At 40.7% G+C, this 8,166-nt stretch overlaps 1 protein-coding gene across 3 annotated transcripts in view; it reads left to right on the top strand.

Moving 5' to 3' along the window:
* The window catches only part of LOC106679605 (androgen-dependent TFPI-regulating protein), a 27,222-nt gene that overhangs the window by 1,909 nt on the left and 17,147 nt on the right, over positions 1-8,166 (top strand). The window lies entirely within an intron of this gene.

Raw genomic sequence — 8,166 nt, 5'->3', positions numbered from 1 at the left:
CAGTGAGGAAGCTATTTGATATTAAACCCTTTTATACTCTATCAGTGAGGAAGCTATTTGATATTAAACTGCACTTAATTGCTCATTGATTCGTCGAGTTTAATCTAAATCGTTTGAGACACTTTGGAGATTGGAGGAACCAAAACAATGTAAAAAATCGGTTCTATAAAGTGGCACTTCGGTTGGTCCATTTTAGCGAAAAAGTTGCAGTTACATCCCAGACCACCCAGACATATTCCATGAAAATAAGATTGATAGATCCCCATTCCATATTTAAGTTCGTTAAACTAAAATCTGAATATTGTTATAAAAATGTAACAATATGGAAAAACGTAAACATTTATTTGTTGCCCTAAAAATTCGTATATAACTGTTTTTTGAGGTTTGAATTTGAACTCAAATCTCAATAAACCTTTAGTAACTCAAGTATTGTGAATAAGTAAATAAAATGTTAAGGTAAGGTATTTGTGAGCTGGTTCAAGTGCTCTCTTGCCATTGGCTGCTGGTTTATTATGATGGATCTTTAAGAGCGACACGGAAAATTTATAGATAAACACCACTGAAGAATCCCCCCCCCCCCCCCGAAGCAAGCTTAATTATTGTTAAAAATTCCTCAAATTTATTTTTAAGAAAGATTCATTTTTTATCGCTAAAAGATACGTGTCATTATGGTAATGACATAATGATCGGACGCAAATTACGTGAGTACCGGATTATTTTAGACTGTTCAGTGTGATATGCTTTCTTTGATTAGTATAACTATTTGTATCGATTGTAATATCAATATAAATTTTAGTTGTGATTAAAATTTCGATATTAGTGTCGATTCTAATTTCGATATTAGTATAGATTACTTTATAATTATCGGTATAAGGAGTATTTATTAACCTTTAGTTTAACATGTTAAATGGAAAAATATTCCCTTCTTTTAGGATTTTAAAACAATATAATATTTAAGTTGGTTGAAGGTTTGTTAATAGGTCTGCTAAATGTAGAATGACGTAACGCAACAGACCAGCTGAGCTCCACACCATTTTGTCTACTGTTCTTTTGATTAAGTTCGATCTTGGTCATAGTTCGAATTTGGTTTGTATTGTTTTTATTTTGGACATGAAAATAATAATAAAGTTATGAAAAAAAAAATTGGAGAGGAAAAACAAAAGAAAAAAAAATAACGTAGCTGTTGGAGATGTTATGATCTCTAAAAATTACAAGGTTACAAAACAAGTTTCCCCGAATATCCGCTAGGAGCTCCTCTGCCTAGTGCTTAAAACCTTTTACTCTTAACATAACATCAAGAATAACCCTATCATAGCCAACATCGATATTAGTTTAGGTTTCAACATCGATAGTTTGATACAGAAAGACAAACTAATATTTTGGTATGCTCGAAAACTATCGATTCGTTATCTATTTCTTAAGTCCTGAAGAAGAAACAATTAGCGTTCCTGCCTTAGGAAAAATTCAATATCTGTTTGGAAAGGTTATAATACTGTACCATTTATTATCGTTTTCCCACCTTTTTTTCGTTTCTCTCATTAATTAACAAAGATAATAATTTCCTTCGTTATGAAAATGGTGCATACGTTTCTTATGGTGTTGTGTTAATAATGCTTTTCTAAAAGCATAACCTTGCAAATTAAAATGTTTGATGTATATTATTTAAATAATTAGACCAACGTCACTACGTAGGATTTTACATTTTAATGATTGTTTAGTTTAATTTTATATTCAAAATACATAATCGTGAGAGTGTTCCTTTGTTACGAAAACATTTATCTTTAGGATTAAAATTGGATTTAAATGCTCACGTACCCTCCATTGATTTACATATTTAATAAAATACTTATTTAAATAAAAAAACCAAGATACGAAAATATCATTTTTTTTTTCATTAAAAATAATAAGATATATAAGAAAAGCAGGTTAATCAGCTGAAGATAAAAAGCCCCGCTCCCATATGGTACAAGAGCCCGGGATAATAAAAAGCTATTTCACCCCAATTTTTTATGACATTAATGAAAACTGTCATATAGATAGCTAAAATTGATCCAGCCTGCCAAGTTTATATTAATATTTATTATTATGGCACTACACTGCCTACTAGACCCCGGGCCTCCTTCATCGCCGCCAACCAATCTACACCACCTCTTCTTCTCTCTCTCCATCTTTCAACATTCAACCGCTTTTCAACACATTGTCCAGCCAACTGATCCAGGGACGTCCTCTTTTCCGTTTTCCATAAATACCATCTCTTTGAGTATCCTTTGATAGGTCATCCTGTCTACATGACCTACCCATTTTATTCATGGTCTTTTCAATAAAGCCAAGATGTTGAGTTCCTCATACAGTTGCATCAGCTCCTCATTCCTTCTTCTTCTCCAAACCTTATTCTCCGAGACTCCTCCTAATATCATTCTCAATACCTTTCTCAGCACCCTACATACATCACACTACTTTAACTCAGGACCGAACATACATCAGACTACATTAGCTTAGCACCCCACATATATCACACCACTTTAACTCAGCACCCCACACACATCACACCACTTTAACTCAGCACCCTCTACACATCACAACACTTTAACTCAGCACCCCACACACATCACACCACTTTAACTCAGCATCCTACGTACATTACACTATTTTAACTCAGCACCCCACACACATCACACCACTTTAACTCAGCACCCTCTACACATCACAACACTTTAACTCAGCACCCCACACACATCACACCACTTTAACTCAGCATCCTACGTACATTACACTATTTTAACTCAGCACCACACTTACATCACACTACATTAGCTCAGCACCCCACACACATCACAACACTTTAACTCAGCACCCCACACACATCACACCACTTTAACTCAGCATCCTACGTACATTGCACTATTTTAACTCAGCACCACACTTACATCACACTACATTAGCTCAGCACCCCACATACATCATACCACTTTAACTTAGCACCCCACACACCTCACACCACTTACACTCAGCACCCCACGTGGATCACTCCACTTTAACTCGGCACTCCACACACATCACACCTCTTTAACTCAGCACGACACATACATCACGCCACTTTAAGTCAGCACCCCACATACAACACACTACTATAACTCAGCACCCTACGTACATTCTCAAGTTTAGTGTACATTGACGCACTCGTGAAGTTATCACTATTTATATATACATATATATAAGTTACGAGAGGTCTAGTGAAAACTGAGAGTGAAATGACGCACGCTAGGTCTCAGTATATACTGATTTATTTTCAGTGGTAATGCTATATATATAGTTTTAGGCTATGCTTACATAGGGGAATAGGTATTATGACCGATATCCGGTGTCATCCTACTTTAACTCCCCTCTACTAGTTTACGAACAATCCTCGTTAACTTTAAAGACACCCAGTGTGATCAAAGTAAAATACATTTAAAATCGTCATACAAAAACAAAAAATGTGTTGGCGGTTTCAAAAAATGGCCAAGTAGAAGACCAGAAGAAAGAAGAGAGCGATAAGATTGGCTCTGTTACGAATGTAACAGGACCGGACATGTAGCCGCGAAATGAAAATATACGAGATGCTACGAGTGTGGTAGACAGAGGCATGTAGCACGTGAATGCCCAAGGCGTAACTCCCGGCCGAACAGAAGGGAACCTCCACCTGAACCTATGGAAGTCAACAATCAGGACTGGAACAGCAGGCGGACCGAAAAGAGGAGCGGCAGGCACTTCACAAGCGACGAATCATCAGGCGAGGAGAGCGTCCGTTCTGAGCGCAGCCGCACGGCTTTGATACGTCATCAGGTAAGTAATTCTCCGTTTAATAGTCCATTATGGATAGTGGAGAAGAAGCAGGGTGAACGGAATGGGGCTGCGAAATAATATCCAGTCGTTGTGGACTATCGGAAGTTGAATGAGGCAACGAAAGATAAGCAGTACCCACTGCCGCGAGTCGAGGACATACTGGATTTTTAATACCATAGATCTTAAAAGCAGGTACCACCAGGTCAAGATGGCAGAAGCAGATATACCAAAGACGGCATGGTCTAGGAAAATTATACATGGACGACCTGATTGTCTTCAGTAAAAACGAGCGGGAGCATGCTGAACACTTGATATGGGTTTTTGACAGGGTTTGAGAATTCGGTCTTAAACTGTCTCGAGAAAAATCTAAATTCGGGCATAGCGAAATCCGGTTTTTGTGGTATCGCGAAAAGGTGTACAGCCGGATCAGGAACGTGTGAAAGCGATACAAGACGCACCTTTACCAAGGAATGCCCGCGGAGTGAGGAGATTCCTGGGTATGACTAATTATTACCGCAAGTTCATCCCGGGGATTGCGGAGATCACGGATCCACTAAGCGAAATTCTAAAGAAAGGGAAACGATTCTGCCTAGGTCCTGAACTGGTCGCGAGTATCGAGGAATGCCGGAAGATTCTAACAACGCGGGCTTTACTGGCCTTCCCCGATTTCCAAAGATTATTCAAAGTAACCACAGACGCCAGCGAGTTGGCTATTGGGGCCGTTCTATCTCAGTATTTCGAAGAGGGGGAAAACCCATTGCATATGCTGGACGAAAATTAAATTCGGCTCAACAACGATACAGCGCGATTGAACGCAAACGCGAATACGTCCAGTGGTATGGGCTGTAGAATATTTTCGGCTATACGTTTACGGCAGGAAGTTCGAACTAGTAACAGATCATAAACCTCTTCTACACCTCGGATCACTAAAAGAATCATCAGCACGGGTATCGCGATGGAAGAAAAGGCTCGCGGCATATAACTTAAACATCGTGCATAAAAAAAAGGCGTCGACAATGTAGTGGCCGATTGGTTATAGCGAGACCTAGTGGTGAACGCGATAAAGGACGAGGAGGCCTCTGTCGAACCGTTTGCGCTGAGGTATCTGCGTGAATGGGCGGAGAGCGGCCCGGAAATTCCAGTAGTTCCGAATGAATCAGATGGGAACGCAACACCAACAGACAGACCCGCGGAACTTCCGGAAATCGAAGAGATAATCAACGATTAAAAGTTCCAAATCGTTATAAAATCCAAACAGGCCGCCGGAACAGTAACAATGGCGAGTGTTTACGAGGGCCTATCGACTATATTGATCCACACACCCACTACAGTAAAGGAAATGAACTGGAGCGTGTATTTACGGAATTCGCGAGACCCTGTCGCAGTTGCCACGTGTACGTAGGAAATAAAGTAATAGTGGACAAACTAAAAAGATTGTGGAGACAGGAGTGAGTAGGGGTGGATTATGCTTTAACTAGATGTCTTCAACAGGTAGAGACGATGGCCGACCCAGAGGCGCCACGAAAACTCGTCGCCGACCACCACGCTGGCAAAACGAATCACAGGGGTGTATAGGAAACCGCTTTAAAACGGCTTAACTTAACGGTCTTTTTCCTTTTATTTTTAATTTTATGCTCGTGACAGAGCTTAGCTGGTGCCGAAACCTGGGACCTTAGACCCTTTTAGTCAGTACGTTTAGTTATTTTGTTTTCTTCTTTTGCTTCGCACATCTATTTACTGTTTTTTTTTTCTTCTGTCTATATTCACGCACAAGACTGGCAGAGGAGCAGTTAGACCGGCAGTTCTGAATCTAGAAAAAATTAGGTTTAGACAACCAAGGAAACCCAATTCAGGAAATGGTGAACGAAGATTTAGCCGAAGAATTCCCACCTCTACCTGCGACCATCGTACCGTTAATACGCTAATGCGCTCGCGTGGATTAGGGTGCGAACGGCAACTCCGCAGGACTTGAGAAAAACTTACCGGGGAGGCCGGAGAATGAAACCTCTTTCTTAAGGGCTTACTTATCATCGAAGTGGATGGAGTGAAGTGTCTCATCGACACTGGCAGTTCTCACACAATTGCCAGTCGAGAAGCGCTGGAGGGGTTGCAGGATCATGGAGGAACATTCCAGGTTCAGGTACGTCAATGTAAATTCGTCACCCAGGGTTAACCCTGTAGCGTAGAAGGGGAAGTAGAAATCAGGCTGAGTAATTGGAAAGCGAGAAAGAGTAACTTTGTGGTACACGTGATGAATAGCATGCCGTGTGAGTATCAGTTGATTTTCGGGTGTGATCTGTTAGATGAAGTGGGCGCTTATCTGAGACTGAATAGGGGGAAATGGCATGTCTCAGTAGGGGAACGAAATTTTGTTGTCATAGAGTCAAGAGGAGTGAGGAGATGCGAGTAGGTGCGATTTCTAGCATAAAGGATTGGCGTAACTCAATACCGTACGTCCTTTGTGGGCTGTTCGTAAGAAGGGTGTGCTGGGGGATCAGTCAGAAGTATCGGTGATAGACTGCCGAAAATTTAATGATAATACCGTGGACGAGCGCTATCCTATCCCTCGCTTTGAAGACATACTTGACGAATTGGGAGGCGCAAAGGTGTTTAGCACGCTGGATTTCAAAGTGGGATACCACCAGATAAAGATGCATCCAAGGGACCAACATAAGACGCCATTCACGTTCAATATGAATTCACGCGCATGCCGTTTGGGTTAAAAACGCCCCTGTTTTAACTAATTTGGCAAATTATCGCAGGAAAAGTCGACGCTGGCGCGAAGAGACACTTAGGACACACGATTTCACAAGAGGGGGAGAAGCCCGACATGCATAAGGTTGAAGCGTTGCGTAAAATAGTCGTGCCCAGAGACGTAAAAGGTATCCGTAGGCTTTTGGTGGCCCTTAATTACTACCGAGATTATGTCCCGGAGAGGGCGGATAGGTTGGTACAAGCCGGGAAAGGAGAATGTCGTGGCCGACTGGCTCTCGCGCGCGATTACAGTGAACGCTATAGAGAAAGAACAACAAGAGACCCAGGACGCATCAGGGCAGGCCAAACGAACTCCACCATCGGAGGCCTGGAGTTCGGAAGGAGACAGACCAGGGGAGATGGAGGAAGTGGAAATCTAGCAAATAGATATTGATGAAGATCGAATATGGACGATACGGGAGAAGTGAAATTTCGACTATTTGGTCTGTACCACGGGCCAAGGAGGAGCAAATTTATAGAGCTCTTAAACCAGGGAGGACCTATGTGTAGGACATTTATGTGGGTAACACCGTCATCTGGGACAAAATTAAGAGGTTGTAACGGTCGGAGCAAATAGGCGTCGAACGTATGTTCGTCCATTGTACCCTAATGGTGGAAACTATTAGGGATAAGGATCGGCAAAAAGAGGTTACTCTTGCCTATCACCAGGGCAAAACGAACCATCGGGGTCTGAATGAAACGTTCCAGGCTCTCAAACGTAAATACTTTTGGTTGGGGATGTGTCAAACGATACAAGACACCATTGGAGGTTGTAGTGTGTGCCTGAGTACAAAATATGACTGACATTCCTCCAGGGCGGTTCAAGAGGAAAAACCAAGGTTTTTCTCTCTTCGTTATTCATAGAATTCTTTAATATTTCATATTTAACCATTTTTTATTAATATTAACTATAAGGAGTGTTTATTTTTTCAATTAAAGTAACTTTAGGTGAAAATTATATAAAATATCATCATTTAAGCTCATTTTAATTAGAATAAGACCGAACTGTTACTAAAGACCGAACTGATACTTTAGAGAGAACTGATACTATATAGCGAACTGATACTATAGAGCGAACTGATACTATAGACCGAACTGATACTATAGACCGAACTGATACTATAGACCGAACTACTGATACTATAGACCGAACTGATACTATAGAGCGAACTGATACTATAGACCGAACTGATACTATAGACCGAACTGATACCATGGACCGAACTGATACTAAGACCGAACTGATACTAAAGACCGAACTGATACCATGGACCGAACTGATACTAAGACCGAACTGATACTAAAGACCGAACTGATACTAAAGACCGAACTGATACTAAAGACCATTTAATTGTACATTGACATGCCAACTATAAGGAGTGTTTATTTTTTCAATTAAAGTTACTTTAGGTGAAGATTATATAAAATATCATCATTTAAGCTCATTTTAATTAGAATAAGACCGAACTGATACCATGGACCGAACTGATACTAAGACCGAACTGATACTAAAGACCGAACTGATACTATAGAGCGAACCGATACTATAGAGCGAACTGATACTATAGAGCGAACTGATACTATAGA

This window comes from Halyomorpha halys, unplaced genomic scaffold, assembly GCF_000696795.3.
Source record: "Halyomorpha halys isolate HHAL.00 unplaced genomic scaffold, Hhal_1.1 Scaffold210.1, whole genome shotgun sequence".
NCBI lineage: Eukaryota > Metazoa > Arthropoda > Insecta > Hemiptera > Pentatomidae > Halyomorpha > Halyomorpha halys.
Note: the sequence above shows the minus strand (reverse complement) of the source record. Positions and strands in the feature narration are given on the sequence as shown.